The sequence below is a fragment of the Corvus brachyrhynchos genome, unplaced genomic scaffold (genome assembly GCF_000691975.1).
Source record: "Corvus brachyrhynchos isolate BGI_N302 unplaced genomic scaffold, ASM69197v1 scaffold155, whole genome shotgun sequence".
Lineage (NCBI taxonomy): Eukaryota > Metazoa > Chordata > Aves > Passeriformes > Corvidae > Corvus > Corvus brachyrhynchos.
In genome coordinates, this window is record NW_008238434.1 from 1,685,723 (window position 1) to 1,701,027 (window position 15,305).

At 42.1% G+C, this 15,305-nt stretch overlaps 1 long non-coding RNA gene across 2 annotated transcripts; it reads left to right on the forward strand.

Moving 5' to 3' along the window:
* Window positions 1-692: 692 nt before the first annotated feature.
* LOC108447205 lies at window positions 693-15,042 on the forward strand. 2 transcript variants are annotated; one of them, XR_001862623.1, is made up of 7 exons: window positions 693-877; window positions 1,121-1,859; window positions 2,258-2,392; window positions 8,419-8,625; window positions 8,749-8,934; window positions 10,651-10,810; window positions 11,535-15,042. It is a non-coding gene; the product is annotated as an uncharacterized LOC108447205 (long non-coding RNA). The 2 variants fall into 2 exon arrangements; XR_001862624.1 differs by having other exon boundaries at window positions 702-877; window positions 1,754-1,859.
* Window positions 15,043-15,305: the final 263 nt, after the last annotated feature.

Sequence of the window (15,305 nt, forward strand, 5' to 3'; positions counted from 1 at the left end):
GTTATTAGTGCTTTTCCATTCGGCAAGGGATAAGATGTGACCTCATTTTCTACTTCAAATGAAGGGAGAAGGGGAGAAAAACAAGTGGAAAGAAGTTCAGCCCAGTGGTGTAGTTGCTAATACATTAAAACTGAAGCACTCCTTCTGCTTGCATTTGCAATGAGATTACAGAAGCTGTCAAGCCTCTCTATCTTCTTGCTGGTTTTCATCCTCAGGTGAAATAACAGAAAGGAAACAAAAAGTTCGTCCGGCGAGGCCTTGACTACTGAGGGTTTTGAATGCAGCTTCGAGCAAAGGCAAAACAAAAAGTTCGTCCGGCGAGGCCTTGACTGAGGGTTTTGAATGCAGCTTCGAGCAAAGGCTGCTGCTAAAATTGCTTCACTCTGAAGAGCCCTGGGTGCTCTGGAGTGTCTGTAGGGACTTCAGCAGGTGCTTTCATAAAGCTCTGTGGTTGGAACCGTTTATACAATAGCACATATTAGAGCAGGGACAATTAATGTAATAACAGAGATGGAAATGGGAACAGTTTGGTGCACCAGGCTTGGAAAAAAATGCTATTGTAATCCTTTACAAATAGGAGACAGAAGTGCATCTTGAGAGCATTACCATGAACACTCAGGAACGGATAAACTATGAACTTTGAAGGTATTACATTGCAAAGAAAAAAAGGCCCCTTTTCTGCTTTTTGAACACAGTTATTTAACTTCAGCAATTGTTATTTTTCTGTTGTTTTTCAAGTGTTAGCAGGCTCTGTCCAGTACGTCAGAAATTAAATGAGGCTGAAGCTGCAGGCCAAGGCCCCACAAGAAATCAAATAGTACCTAAAGAGAAGTGCCGCTAAAGACTTCAATCCAAAGCACAATCTGGGCATTAATGAGTAAGTAAAGCAGTGTTAGAAAAAGGCCATGACACCGAGTCACTTTTGCAATCAGTTTTTCTTATTTATAATTCTATTTCAAAATTCTTTGAAGAGTTTGGAAAACTTTCTTTGGTGGGGATTAATTCAGTGAAATTCAGATTTATCTGTGAGGAACTGGGATGGAACCATGACTCAGTCATAGATCATGATTTTTAACATGCTTTTATGTACAAGTTTGTATGTTTTAATTTTTAATTTTAGTGTAAACGAAAGCACTAACATGTAGCATAAACTTGAAGAGAGATTTTCTGCCAAAACCTGGAAATGCAGCTGACAACACCTGTTGGAGATCTCCACAGTTTGTAAAAAGGGAAGTTATGTTACTATAAAAGAATATAAACATAATCACAACAAAATCACAGTTTTTTCCTTAGCAGGAGCAGATAAGATTCCTCTTTCATCCAGGGAGAAATAGTTCTTATTGATCCATCAGTTGTCCAACAAGAATGTTGAGATGAAATAGTTGAAACTGCCCTAAGGTTTCCTAAAACAGTAGAATAAATTGTGTAACAGTAGGTTCTCCTCTTCAGAACTAACAAAGAATCTAAATATTTTCATAGAATCCGAGGATGCAGAACAGTCTTCACTGACTGGAGGTACTCTTCTAAAGAGCGTGAAGATCTGTTCTTAGGGATTTGCATTGAAAAAATAGGGATTGTCCCTGTTTCTGGAGCTGGATACCTTAATAAAAGGCTGTCCTGGAAGGTTGGGGTAAAATGCTGATTGTTTTTCTTTCTGCTAATCACAGAGGCATTGAGTCACTCAACACCAGCAGATGAAGCAGCCTCTCTATCCTCTGGATATTTGCTTTTGTATTTTTTTTTTTCTCCCCAGAATTGAAAGTGGGATGTAAAAAATGGATTGCCAGAAACTGGTAGTGTGGGCAGAAGTAATACAGGAAGTGCTACACTGAATGAAGGGAAAGGCTTCTGCCTCAAAGGTAAACAAGAATAAACTCCGTGTTTCTGTGCTTGCTCTTGGGGGTCAAAGCAATAAATACTCTGTTTTCCTTGCTTGAAGTTTATACTTTCTGTAGGAATGTGATTTTGCTTTCAGAAAAAGCCTTAATTCTTCTTCCTTGTGAAAACAAATTTCATCACCAACCCATAAATAATCACAGGAAAAAAAATAGTAGCAGCCTAATTTACATCTAACCTTTCTTTTTAATGATTAATGGATACTATTTATGTAAACTGTTTCTACATTCCAGCGTGAAATGAAATTTAAATTGCAAATTTTACAGTGGTGTATTTTAACTGGTGACCCTTTCCCCAATCACAAATTAAAAAAACCCAATTACATTTGTAATAAAGATGCTAATGCATTTCTTGTTTTTAGGGCATGTAAAGTTCTTGCTGCTGGCAACTTTCATTCTCCCTGCTGATGAGCCACTAAAAATGTATTTTCCAAAGTGCTCCGAGATGTGTGGATATGGAGGAATTCTCAGCTCATCCACTCCCTGTTCATGGCCAGGTAAACCTGTTGAGGGCTGTGTTGTCCATGATTTCCCCTGGACGAGGGCAGCCTTTGGAAGGAAGGTGGGTTCTCCTTACCTTTGAGGCACTGAACTTTCACACAAGGGGCCAAAGGGCTCCGGGGATTACTTGGGCCTTGGACACTGCTGTGGAAGATGCTCCTCTCTTCCTGCTGCTGGTTGGAGGGTCCTTCATGCAGGGCTGTGGGAATGGCCAGGAGAGGTCCCTGGGGTCTGTCTCTCCTCCGTTCTTTGTGTCCCACAGAGCTTTGGATTGAAGATCTCAGAGGCAATTCAGTTCCAGCCTTTTGCTTCCAGTTGCACTCAGGACCTCTTTGGGGATTAGAAGGAGAAGGTATTTTGGTACCTTGCTGTTGCTCTGTTGAAACTCCAGGAGTTTACAGGAGTGGAGAGGAAGGAGCTGAGTGTTTTCCTGTGTCCCATCACACTCAGGACTGTGTTCAGTCACAGCTTTCAAAGGGCAGCAGGCTCTGCAGCCCCCTCTGGAAGAGGCTGGTGGCTGCTGTGAGTTGCGCAGACCCTCTGGGATGCAATTGCAGCCCCAAGGCCCCAGCGATGTGTCACATCCATTTGGGGATCTGGAAGGGAATGAGGAAGAACAGGGACTAGCCAAGGGTGTATGGGGGAAATTGTGCCAGAACTGAGTGCCCTTTGCTGCCTTAGGGCTGCTGGTCTTGTGAAGGGAACAGGGGCAGAGCTTTCCAGCTGGATGGATTTTCCTCCCCAATGCAGAGCCCTAGAGAGAAATACATCGAAACTACCCGAGAAGTCTTTTTTTATTTTTAAGGCCTTTTGTTTTGGTGGGTAGGGGAGCTTTATTCGATTTTTGTAGCAGTGCATCGTCAGAAAAGTGCAGGACTAAATATTGTATTTGTGTCTGTACATCTGTGGGGGCAAGAAGAAAGGTGACAGGGACTGAAAAATAGAACAGTTTGCAGAAAGGCAGAGTTTGGGGACTGCATCAGGCTGTTTCTGACAGTGCCAGCAGACAGAGCACTGCAGTGCTCATCACTTTTTGCTGGTCTCTGTGTCCAGCAGTATGAAAATATCGTTTTACCCACAGACTGAGCAAACTCATTCTGTGAAACATTAAATGTGGAACCCCTGGGTGTCATTTGGAGATTTGCTTTGCAGACTAAAAGAGCAGTTTAATGGCAGGTATATAAACCTCCTTAGCAATGCTTTTGAAAGCGGTGACAGAGATGACCCCAAGGAATCTCAAGCTGTAACTTTTGCAGCACTCAGTTGTTCCTGGCTGTGACAGATGCCTTGGGAGAGGGAGCACCATCGTGTGGTAGGGATTCACATGACTTAGAGCTGTGCTTAGACTGATCAGGACAAAAATTTAACAAGGGAAATCACCTCCCTTTAACTTGGATGGGACCAATTTCTGTGTATTACAGGGACTGGAACTGGATGGGCTTTAAGGTCCCTTCCAACCAAACTATTCTGTGCTTTTATGATTTTTTAAGGACCGAGCATCTTGTTTTCCAGAAACCTCCAATGTGACCTTGGGCACACAGGCTCCAAATCCAGCCTGACGACCTCAGCATAGCACATCAGGATCTGCATTTGCAGTTTCTGGAGTCCAAGGCAGCCCAGTAATGGTGTTTTTGCTGGATCATTGGCAGTACATGACACCCACTCACTGCTTGTGGAATTTTCTTAGGTCTTATCACTGAATTCAGGAGGCCTGAAATCTCAGGGCTCATTGCAATCACTTCTCTCTGTGACACAATATAATTGCTTGCCCTGACTATTTATTAGCACATAGTGCTGCCTTTGTCTTGCCACCAGTCTTGAGCTCTGCTGTTGTGTGGTTTTTAGAGCTCCCTACTATTGTTCTGGTCAGCAAAAGCCCACCTGACCTTACCTCTTTGCTTAATAACTCCCTGGGAAGACTAATTTAGTCTCATTTCTCTGTGCTCTCAATACTATCTTATTATTTTCTCATTTAATTTCTAGCTGAAAGTGTTATGTAGTTGCAGCTAAGAGGTTGGGCCCCTTCAGTAATTCATTTTTTGTCATTGTACAGTGACCAAAGCACTCAGCTCAAGCGACAGAATTTACACAAAGCCTGATGCTCTGGCTGCCCTTCAGAGGAGGCTTCTGGGTTCAGATCTTTCTTGACAAAGAGGCACCAAATTGATTTAATGGACTGTTATAACCTCAGCCAAGGCTTCAGATTAGTATAAAAACACTTTTCCACCCTCAGTTACTTCCCTGTGGAGGTTAGTGGCTTTTACTGAACATGAACTTATTTCTGCTGATATTAGAAGTAACAGGGCTGGGTTTGTAAATGAACATGGTTAAATGGAGTCTATAATAGACAAAAATGAAAGTTTGACTGTTTCACCTCTAATGAAGGTATTCAGGCAAGGTATTACTTAAATTGCTTAAGCAGTTCTGGTTATAATACAGCACTGAGGATGCTGAACTTGTTAGCTTGTTGATTGCATGGTTGTGTCAGGGCTAATCATGACTGACAAATAATTGAAGCAGTCTTTCTAACTTTATTAAAGGATATATTCCAACAACCACAAAATCCTCATCTGAAAGGCAAATCCTGTGTGCTGCAGCCTACTGAGAATCTTTCCAAGCTGTGCACACAACAAAATGTTTGTTGTGCTGCTAGATGTGAATATTGACTTTTAATTTACCCTTTAAAATGAAAATCAGGAGGGGAGAAAAACTCTTCTGAAGGGTTTTAGTCCTTCTTATTTAAGCAATTATCAGAATAAGCTCAAGGAAACATGATGCAAGATCCCTCTTCCGTGACTTAAAATTTACCGTGGTGGGAAAGGGAAGGCTTTGGTGGCTGGTTTAGTTTTGCTTTTAAATGAAATTATTCATTTTGTACAATCTCTTCTGTTGTGAGGGCAGAGAATGAAACCATTGCCTATTTCTACTCCTTCCAAGTAAATGCCTGCAGGGACACCTTCCACTATCCCAGGCGCTGGCCTTGGACGCTTCCAGGGATCCAGGGGCAGCCACAGCTTCTCTGGGCACCCTGTGCCAGGGCCTCAGCACCCTCACAGGGAAGAAATTCTTCCTAATATCCTACCTAAACCCACTCCCTGTCAGTTTAAAGCCATTCAATCCTGTCTGAGACTGGGTCTGTTTCAGACCTGTCAGGTCAGAAGAGTTACCAGCGGGGGGTGTTACCTGGCTCTTGGTGCTTATCTCCTTGTATCCAGTCTTTGGGGTGGGTATGGAGGTGTAACTTCAGGTGTTTGGGGCAGATTTCTGCTGTTCAGGATCTATTCAGGGACAGTGTTGTTCCAGGATGTTCCCTTGGGGACAGTCAGAGCACAGATCTGGATCCTGTGCCTGTAGTTTGGGCACCTCTGACCCTTCTGCCTCTGCTGCTCCACCTGCAGCCCGAGCCTGTCCTGCTCCCCAGCGCTGCTCAGGGTGCTGTAACACATCCTGCAGAGCATCGTGGATCTGCCACACAAGGATTTCCTACAGAGGGAGAGATTTTCTTGTGCTGTTCTCGGAGTATAGACTTTAAAGCCATTTGCAGCCTACTGAATTGCTTTTGGTTTTCCCTCTCCTTGTAGAGGACTTTTGAAAAAAACCCCCATCTGCCTTCCTTTTATGTTTTCATGGAATCATGGAATATCCTGAGAGGGAAGGGACCCACCAGGATCATGGAGTCCAACCCCTGGCCCTGCGCAGACACCCCAAAAATCCCACCCTGTGCATCCCTGGGAGCAGTGTCCAAATGCCCCTGAAGCTCTGCAATATGTGGAAAACCTTGCATCACACTCAATCAGAGGTATTAAGCTCAGGAGTCAAATCCATATGATTTATTTTTATTTGTGTTTATGGTGGTATGTTTTTCTGCCAAAAATAAAATGAAGCTCAAGCAGCAGCTTGTCTCATGGGCATTGTATTTCGAAAATTTCCAAAGTATCTGAAATAAAAATTAAAACATTAACAAGAAAAACATTAGAACAGCAATAATACAACACATGATGTTTAAAAAGACAAAAAGAATCACAGCTATGTAATTTTAGGCCTCTGAAGAACACCTGCATCAGTGAAACAAGCTGGACAGGACTGTTTCAAAAGGATAGTTTGGAACATAATTTGGATCTAATTAAATCATCCCCTTAATAACTCTGAGGAGGACTGTGTGTTGTTGCAGAGCTCAGTGAGTGGCAGAACTTGCTGTTCCCTTGTCATTTCTAGGTTGGTCTCATTTTGGCTCAGCCTGCCTTATCAGCATGTCAGATGGAAATCAGATCTTGCAGAAGCTGTATTATTATTGTTTTGTTTTTCAGCAGCCATAAAACCTGACAGTTTTCTGACATTTTCAGCAATTGAGGGCACAGACATTGTGGATTGCAATGTTTCTCTGCACAAAAGCTTAATAGACTTGACGTGCTTTTCCATCTCGCCTTGTTTAAGAGGGACACGGGAGCCCAAGTGAGATGTTAACTTCCACAAAGAAGATCTGAATCTGCCACTTTCTTTTTTATCTGCTGGATCAGATCCTCAATTTCCATCAGCTGTCTCCAGTTGTGCTGAAATATGATTGAACATTCATCTTGTTCCCCGGCTTCGGCGTACACCATACGGCACAAGTGACTACAAATGGAGAGCTTAAAATTGGTTGTTATTTTTATTTGCTAAAAACGTACCAGTTTATGCTCTTTTTGTTCATAGTAGCATAAAACTGGAGTTAAGCATTGCTTAGGCCAAACAAAATGTGATCTATTCAGGCTTTCAACAGCCCAGTTTTGCTCTTTTTCTGTCCTTAATTTTTGTTCCAGTGTCATCCCGCAGTAATGTCACATCCTCAGCTCATCCTGGGTTAAAAATGATCCAGGTGTTCGGGGCATTTTAACTTTACTGATGCTCTCAGGCAAGGCTGTGAAAAGGGGAGGGGGCAGTGAGTCATTGACCCTTCTGGGGGACATTCCTGTGCTGCCCTCAGAATTCCAGTTTCCCCTTTTCCTTTCTTCTGTGCTTTGGTGCATTTTCAGCAGTTTTAGTGAAAAATTTCACAGCAAGGTGGGTGTTGCTTGTTAAAAGGATTCATGGTAACAAACATCCTGGCAACTACACTTATTTTGGCAGTTTTTAAAGTACAGCACAGTCTTTTCCTACAGACAGGTCTAATCACATAGGACTTTTCCTTTTGCATTTTCCCATTGTGAATAGATAAATATGCCTATGGTGAATAGATAAATACTGCAAGGCTGTATGGACATGGTTAGGAGGCAGGACTTGGGCTTTAGGATACTTCCACAAGTATTTTGTGCGCTGCACAAAGAGCTTTCCAATTAAACTTACTTTTTGTGGGTCAAGTAGTCCTGAGAAACCTTGGCTGGGAGCACTCAGCACCCAGGCAAAATTCAGCTTTGCTGGACCAGCAAGAATATCCCTTAGAAAGGGATGCTGAGGGATGGGGTAGGAAGGGTAAGAGGGAAATTGGGGCTGGAAAGAAATAGAAGAAATCAGTGGGGATTCAGATGGGACAAGAAGGATTGCTGGTGATGCCTTGAAGTGGCTACCTGAATACAGAGGCTAGACAAGATTAGAGAATGAAAACAGGTATTTATTTTAAGGGCCTTCAAAGGTACACCCTGGGCAGTCAAAAGCCTCCAAGGGGCTCCACCCAAGATGGATGCTGGGTCATAGGTTTTTCACACTTTTATAAGTTTGGTCTATTTGCATATCAGGGTTAATTCTCCAATTATAATTTCAGGTAGTGATGTAATTACCCCAAGTTTGCTTCCCCTGTTCAGAGGCTCATTTTACATATTTTGGGGCCTGGGACAACAAAGTGTCCTCGAGTTCAGGCCCAGAGAGGGTTTGGTATGTCGAACCAGGATGAGAGAACAGTAGCAAACAGGCTATGGAATTTTTGAGTTACAGTAAACCAGTACAGGGTCTGAAAAAATAAGAGCTAAATCCTAAGGCATCTTAGGAAGAGGGGGAAGACTGGAAGGGGGGAGGAAAGTTTTGATATCACTGCTTTCTGCCCATGCAGCCTCCCAGTTCTACATCCATTAAGTCTCAGGACTGCAGCCTTGTGCCTCCCTAGATGCTGAGGAGAGACCCAGAAAAGATGATGTTTAAAACAAACAACCAACAACAACAACAACAACAACAACAACAAAAAAAAACAACCAAAAAAAAAAACAAAAAAAAAAAAAAGGAGGGGAAAAACATGTGGAGGGAGAGCAAGGAAAACCAGGTGAGTTTGGTGGGAAAATGTGGGGTTTTCCACTCTTGGCAGCTGGTGGGGCAGGAGGTGGTGGCATCTCCTGGGGAGTTCATCTCGCTGTGCGTTTGCTCACATGTCCTGTTCTTTTCCCAGCAGGTACTGGGATGGGTGGATAGCTGTGAGACAAAAGGGCTGAGCCTGCCAGTCCCTGTTTCAGCAGCTAAAGGAGCTGAACTCATGAGTTACAAGTTGTGTACTCAAAATAAGGGGGTTGGTAGAAGAAGCAAATTCATTGCACACAGTAATTTTACTGACCTCCCCAGGAAGGAATGTAGCCCGGTAGGTTTTAACACACAGAACATCTGTCAACTCTATGTTTATTTTGTTTTGTTTTTATTGCATTTATATGCAGTTTTAGTACTTTGAAAACTTTTCCTTTTGAAAAGCAGCAAAACTGCATCAAACCCTCTCAGTCTAAGCCTGTGAGGTTTTTTACCTGTACGCTGGTTGCTCCTCATACAAAACTGATAAATAATACTTTTTGGACACTCAAAATATGTACAAATCATCATTCGACTCATCACTGCTATTTTGTTAGTGAATTATGAATCCAGGAGAAAAGTTTTTATAGCCGGTATCCTGAAAACTCCCATAATGAACTCCCAGGATACAGCAAAGATTGCTGCCAATAATACAAATAAATGTTGTATCAGGCTGTGAAGATGAAATGGAATACAAAATATAACAACCAAAAGGTTGAGAATGGTTGTTCTTTGGTACCTGGTTTATATTTTATAACTTTGGGAACTAAATCAATACCGCAATTCTTTATGCACGGACATTTCCAATCTTGTTATGGAATTCTTATAAAATATTCAGAAAACCTGGGGGAAGACAGTAACTTGAAGGGTTCAGGTTATTTTCTTGGATGTCAGGGGAACATTGCTTGAGAGGATTGAAAAATATCCCAGAGCATTTTTTCCCGGATGGTGTTTCAGGCAGCTGTGTTCTCAGGGATGGGAATAAACCTGCAGTTTCATGGAATTGTGTTAATCCTGTTGTGAGCAGAGCTTTGTACCCACAATGACCTTTGCTAAACGAGGCCATGGGGTGGGGGAGCCACCCCAGCAGGGAGAGGCTGTGGGCTCAGTGGAGCAGACATGATTTGAGCTGGCACTTGTGTTCCTTGTGTCCCTCAGGGTTTGCACTTGGGATGGCAGTGCAGCTTCGAGGCTCTTGGGGCTGTGTCCACACCACGAGGCATAACCACCCAGCTGGGGCTCACAGAGCTGCCAGAAGGCCTGCACAGCATGCTGTGGGACTGCACTTTCCCAAACCCCAAACTCTGTCCTTAGACACAGAATCCCAGAATCACTGAGGCTGGAAAAACCCTCCCAGACCATGGAGTCCAACCCGTGACAGATCCCCACCTCGCCAACCCAACCAAATCACCAAGTGCCACATCCAGTTTTTCCTTGGACACCTCCAGGAATGGGGACTGCACCACCTCCCTGCTCTTTTCCAATGCTCTTTTTTAACTCATGCATTCTTTCCCAACTTACCTGTAAATTGGTTTTAAATGTGTGCTTAAACCAAAGCATTTTAAAACGAGCATCTGCAGCTGTAGAGAAGGGAGAGCAAGTTTTCCTGTGAGTGGGAATCTAATTTGTTATCACCTGTCTGAGGTACTTAAGAATATAATTTGTGGCCTACATGAAAAATGGGGTTGTTTCATGTAGTAAAGCTCAATTTTGTACTTCAAAGAGCACATAATTTTGTAGCTGCTTCTCAGAATAATAGAATTTCACTTTATTCAGTTATTTATGTCTTATATTTGAGCTTACTCTTTAGTTAGTAAATTAAGTTGTTTTATTTATTATTCTATTAAACAGAATAATTTTATTATTTCTATTTCTATTAACTCCAATTCTTTAACTCAGGAGGGGCTCCTGGGGTCATCTTCTCCTTCCCTCACTCAGAGCACAGCTAATTTTGAAGTCATTGTAGCTTTCTCCAATTCATTATGCTTTTTATTCTTTATTCTTTACTTCCAAGGATGGAAACTCCACCACTTCCCTATAAAGCATGAGATGCCCGTGAAACTCTTGGCCCAATTCTTCTCCTGAAGAGCTCAGCACAGCACTAAGGGGGTCACAGAAACCTCTGCCTTGTACCAAGGAGGGTTAATTTTGATGGACAATGCAGTTCAGGGGAGGTAAGGCAGCTAAATACAATTTATATTGCAAAATTAATCCCTTTATTGACGAATTGAGTGACCTGTCACATGGAAACTACTTGGTTTTTTAGGAGAGTCTATAAAGGACTTCATGGAGGAATTTATTAAATCCTGCATTCATGAAGAATATTCCAAATCTTTCCCTGCTTTTTCCAGGCAGAAATACTTCTTTAGGAAATGATTTATTGTTCCTTAATGCTTTCTAAAAAAAAACCCATTGACTTTTTTATCCAGAGGGAGCCTCTTATGTTGCCTTTTGGGTGAAAGCACTTAGCCTTGTGCACATGAAGCATTAAAAGATATGAGCCAGGCCTGCCCCACGTGTCTGCAACAGCTGTGATTTTATTCCTTTAGTTTTTAAGGCTCCCTTTCTTCGTCTTCTCCTCTATGGCAGCCTGGTCATTGTTTTCACATCTTTCATATCAAGTCAGTGTTATAAATTCAGCTGTTACATCTGAAACTGTTTCTCTCTAAGGAAAGCAGAGAGTCTGACAAGCTCTCATGGACTCCAAGGATGCAGGAATTACGGAATCCTTATACATGCAAAGTACAGGCAACAAAATTTAAAAACTGGGACTGTAACTCTTTGTTTACAATTAGGACAGATTCCAGTGCAAGGAAAAATCCTGGATTTTAGGGTAGACTATTTTTTTTTGATATTTGAATAACTATTATTTACCTTTTCTTCTCCTTGCCTTTACAGTTTCAGGAAAATCGTGTAGAAGGGTAAGATGGGTGAAGAGGCTGGCAGTGTTTTCAGCTAAAGACCAGTGTCCACAAAGAGGTTTCAGATCTGTTTTGTGAATAAAATAAAATAAAATAAAATTTACGAAACAAGTTTAGGCTTGATCTAAATGAGGTTTTGGGTAGTCAGGTGAACTGTGGATTTTCTGATCTCTATCCAACCCCTCCTGTCTTTGGTGTGTTTCATACAGAATACGTTTTGCTTTATCAGACCTCTAGATTTGATTTGTGCTGGTATTGATGCAGAAATGAAGCCATTGCCCTACAACAGGTGTTGCAATAAAACGCCTGTAAAGCAGTGGCCAGTTCTCTCTGCACTGACTTTCCCTTCATCTGAAGGGCTGCTATTTTTATATTCCATGTTTTTTACAGGATTAGCTCTGGTTGCTGGAATGGTTTCAGCTTGCTGCAGCTCTGGCAATTGTAGTCTTTGGAATTAAATTACGGAATTTTCTGCTGTGAAAGACACAAAGGCTGTGCACTGCTTTGTTTTTGAGCAAAATACAAATAACACTGTGCTAAGCACAGGTTTGTTCCACTGCAGATGGGAAGGTCCCAGAAAAATCAAACCACCCAAACTCCTCCATGCATCCCATATCAGGATTTCATTCTAGGACAACTTCTTTCTGTAACTTCTTTTGGGAAGCAGGAGGCCTGAGCAGCAGTGTGGGTTCCACATCTCGGCTGTGAGGGTGGCTCAGCTCCTTTGCACTCTGCTTCCTCCATGGGTCTTGCAGGAGTCAGGATTTCAGAGAAAAGAAACTTCACCCAGTGACTTCTTTCAGGTAATGAGACCTAATTCGGATCCCTGTTAAAATTCTCTGTCTTTGCCAGGTGGCAGAAGGCTTCCAGTGCCAGTGACTGTTTTTTTCATTGAGAAGTAATACCATAAGATTTTAAACAATGTTTCATTTAAACACTGTTAGACTTATTACAGAAAATAATAGAAAACCCCAAACAAATAAAGAGCACTATCTAAGGTCATTGCTGTAGTGTTATCGCTTCTCATTTCTCTTTATTTCACAAGGTCTTTGCCCTTCAGATCCTGTGAAAGGCAGAACATGGTTTTATATGTACTTTATTATGTTCCCTTAAAAAAACTCCAAACCCAACTCTCATCCCCTGAAATTAATCTAGACAGTGTAAAATGCTTTCTGTATGTTCTCAGTAATGAAAACACACTTTGAAGGAATCCTTTGCTTCTCTTTTCCAGGTGTTTGCTTGATATTTTTGGGTTTGTTTCTCTTTTTAGCTGTATTCATCCCATATGCCTTAAGTTTCTGGGGTTGTTCAGCCTGGAGAAGTCTCTGGGGAGACCTTAGAGTGCCTTCCGGTGCCTAAAGGGGCTCCAGGAGAGTTGGAGAGGGACTTGGGACAAAGGATGGAGTGACAGGACAAGGGGGAATGCCTTTAAGCTGCAGAAGGGTAGGTTTAGATGGAATATTGGGAAGAAATTGTTCCCTGGGAGGGTGGAGAGGCCCTGGCACAGGGTGCCCAGAGAAGCTGTGGCTGCTCCTGGATCCCTGGAAGTGTCCAAGGCCAGGTAGGATGGGGCTTGGAGCACCCTGGGCTAGGGGAAGATGACCTCATCCTAGGTAGGATGAGGTCTTTGAGGTCCCTTCCCACCCAAACTATCCCAGGATTCCATGATGGTTTATATGCTAAAAGGCATTTCTGGGAAGCTCTGAAAGCCGCAGTATATTTAATGCATATTGAGCTCATCAGGATTAGATTTTCTCCCTCTCTTTAAATCATGGTTTGCCTTGTAAGCTTTTATTGTGTAATATTTTATGTTGAAACCCAGCCTGATTCCCTCAGGAGCCCATTCATCAGGGCTGGCTGTTACACAATGCTGTAACTTTGCAGCCAGACTGGTTTGCCAAGGTGTCACCTTTGTTTGTCAGGTAAATGCCCCAAAGGTGGTGGCACCCATGGCCTGAGGACAAGAAAATACAGAGCCCAAAGAGCCCATCCAGGAGCAGGACACCTCATGGCTTTACAACTTGGAGTAGCTGTGCTGTGGGAGAAGCAGGTTCCTGGTCTCCTGAATCTTGTTAAAGATACTTTTAGCAGCATAGGAAGCATTTATTTCCACCATGGAAATATTAACAACGTTTGGATATTTATTCACAGCAAGGAGTATCTTAGTTACTGCAGTGCTCAACTGGCCAAAGTGTTTATTGTGTCTTAAAAAATCAACTAAATAGGTACCAAAAAGTGAGCCACAATAGCATAATGATCAAAGCTTTTACATTTTGCATTTTCTTGGGAAAAGACAAATCTTAAAATAGTTTTAAAAAGAGGGGGTTTCTGTGTATCTGAGTGCTACTGACCTGAGACAAACCCTGCATTGGAAAGGAATGACTGGAAACTTTCAAACATATCTTTACAGTGAATAAATGCTGAGATTATTTGAGGAACAATTTTAGTTACTTTGACAATGAGATAAGAGATCTACCCCATACCACTCCACCTTTTTTTTATAATACTCACATTGGTGTTTTCTACTGCAACTGGGTATTAAGAATATTCTCTGCTGGTTTTTCCTGATGCTCAATAAATGTTGCCCAGCCAATAATTCCGAGACAGCAAAGATACTGGTGGCTCCTATTGGCTATGCCCCACTTCAGGAGTAAAGAAGCTGTATTTAATTATTATGATCTAAGTTAATACTAGCATTTATTTGATTATTTAATACTTTTAAATGAGCTTGATCACAACTCTTGCACGAGATCATAGGGTCTTGGAACTCAATAAATGGGATTAGAAGGTAAAACTGCTCAATTTAAGTGCTGCTAAAACTCATGCCTTGTTCCAACTTTTTGTATTTTGGTTTTTTCCTCAAAACTCATCCTCAGTGAAGACATAACTGAGTACTTGAGTGATAAAACCAGAGCACTCTGAAGATGTGTTCAAGCAGCAGGCGGGTGCTTCCCTTTATTAATATATGGGGCTTGTCTGAAGTACAAGACTACAAAAATTGGCTTACTTTGATGTATTGAACTGTTTAAGAGAAATATTATGCCAGCAATTTCCCGTCCCTTGGCCTCAGAGGAAAGTGTCTGTCTGATGTGACTCTGGGAAGAAGGAAAGGCTCCCTCACAGCTCCAGGAGGCCGTGCCTAAGGAAGTTTGGTGGATGGACATGAGCAAATCTGACCTTTCTTTGTCGTGATCTTTTTTAAATGGGGTTAAGAGATCTTTGCAAAGAATGATTTTCCCAGTAATCCAGTATTAATGGGAGGAATTCAGTCTTTGAGGTTTGGTCAGAGTGGGGTACTCCTACAGATCACCTGCACTTCCTCATCCACAAGGTCGAATAGCTCTGCCTTCTATGAATTGTCCAACATGGAAAAGATTATCCTGGTCACTAAATAATGCCCTTTTCCTGTCCCTTCCATGGGATGCAGTGTGGCTGTAGGTGATACACATCTCCCCAGCTTCTCTCCCCTCCTGTTCCTGTTCTGACCGTCTGTCTGATGGAATTAAAGTGGATCAAGAACTGTCTGAATGATCCAATCAAAGTGATTAAAACCTTGGAAAGTTGTCCCTGTGCTGCGTCTTTTTTGGACTTTGACTGTATGAAAGGAAATTGTAAATGCTTGTTGAGACAAGTGTTATTCATGTTTGCCATTTGTGCCAATTTGCTGGCTGTTCTCCTAATTAATCATCCCTTTAGGCTGCCATTTAGTTTCTGACAATTGCTAACACATGCTTTCAAAACCTGCACC